The 1362-nt window shown below is 44.9% G+C and overlaps 1 protein-coding gene across 3 annotated transcripts in view; it reads right to left on the bottom strand.

Moving 5' to 3' along the window:
* Positions 1-1011, bottom strand: part of LOC128697755 (QRFP-like peptide receptor) — a 250823-nt gene extending 249812 nt beyond the window's left edge. For all 3 annotated transcript variants that reach the window (XR_011393938.1, XM_070099687.1, XM_070099688.1), the window contains exon 1: positions 786-1011. The gene's annotated coding sequence lies outside the window, so the exon portion shown is untranslated. The remainder of the gene's footprint in view (positions 1-785) is intronic.
* Positions 1012-1362: the final 351 nt, after the last annotated feature.

The following is a 1362-nucleotide window of genomic DNA, read 5'->3' as shown; positions in this document are numbered from 1 at the left end:
GTGTTACATACGCACATCAGAACAGACAGTTATTAGTTCACAACTTTATATAAATCATCTTCCAGTCTGGAAATGTTCACTTGTGCAAAGTTCACTCTGGTTCCTCATTACACGTTCAATACTCAGTTACAATTGAAATACAATGAACTTTTGCGCTTGTCTGTTGAACATGCTAATTATCCGTGTTGGGGCGAAACATCTACCTAAGTTGGTCTCCTATGTCCGGGTTGTGTTACAATGATCCTATTCATAGTACATAGTACATCAATATTTCTCGGTGACATCGCAAGTGATGTAGCTGGTCTCTCCGTGACTTCTACAGTGACATCATCATCACTGATATTAACCTGACGCACATAATTACGTCTCACTACTGAAAAATTCACTATTATTTTTATTATTATTATTATTATTATTATTATTATTATTATTATTATTATTATCGTCATCATAATCATCATCATGGGGAGCGCTAAACCCGTAGGGATTATGCAGCTCCTGTGGGGTGTGGTGGAGGGGGGTGCAAGGCTTAAATCAGGGAATTAGAACGCAGATCCAATTCCCTTAATCAAGAGCCCCCCTCACCAGCATCAAAGAATCTCCCTTGACGGGTGTCAACATCAGAGATGTCAGCATCACTCATCTCACTGCTTCCCAGTTACATCCCAGTCGCAACTTTCCCCACCATTAATTTCCAGTAACAATCCTCGCCACTGACAGTCATAATAACTTTAACATCCTCCTCACTGATCCTAATTAACATTTACTGTTAATGTTTAACTTACCTCGTTAGGTTGGTCTTACACATGTTACTGGGCTGTCAGCCCAAGCTCAGCACTCCGTACGGTACCAGAGATTTGCAATTCGGTTCACTAGAGGCTCTGCGCAGGAATTTCCTTTCCCTACGAGAGTGCATCTACGAGAATGCTCGAAGCAGGTTTGTCGCGGGTCCGAGAGACAGGACAGACCCACACATACACTGGGACCTGCTGGGTCTGTGTTCACCGCTTCACACACACCCCAACACTGGCTGTGATGGGGACCGCTCTCTCTCTCTCTCTCTCCCTCTCTCTCTCTCTCTCTCTCTCTCTCTCTACTCCACCTCCCACACCTTCCTCCATCACCTCCCTCAATACCCAACACCTATCCCAACACCATCCATCGTCACTAACACAAACAAAGCGCTACACCAAGCCACACTTGAACTATGTAACTAACATAGGCGACACATCTCTGCTGCCTTGTCTGTGCTTCCTGTACTTAGTCACGGACAGTACGGCTGTACCACACTGTGCTTCCTGTACTTAGTCACGGACAGTACGGCTGTACCACACTGTGCTTCCTGTACTTAGTCACGGACAG

This window comes from Cherax quadricarinatus, chromosome 68 (genome assembly GCF_038502225.1).
Source record: "Cherax quadricarinatus isolate ZL_2023a chromosome 68, ASM3850222v1, whole genome shotgun sequence".
Taxonomy (NCBI): Eukaryota; Metazoa; Arthropoda; class Malacostraca; order Decapoda; family Parastacidae; genus Cherax; species Cherax quadricarinatus.
This window is presented reverse-complemented; position numbering and strand designations above follow the sequence as displayed.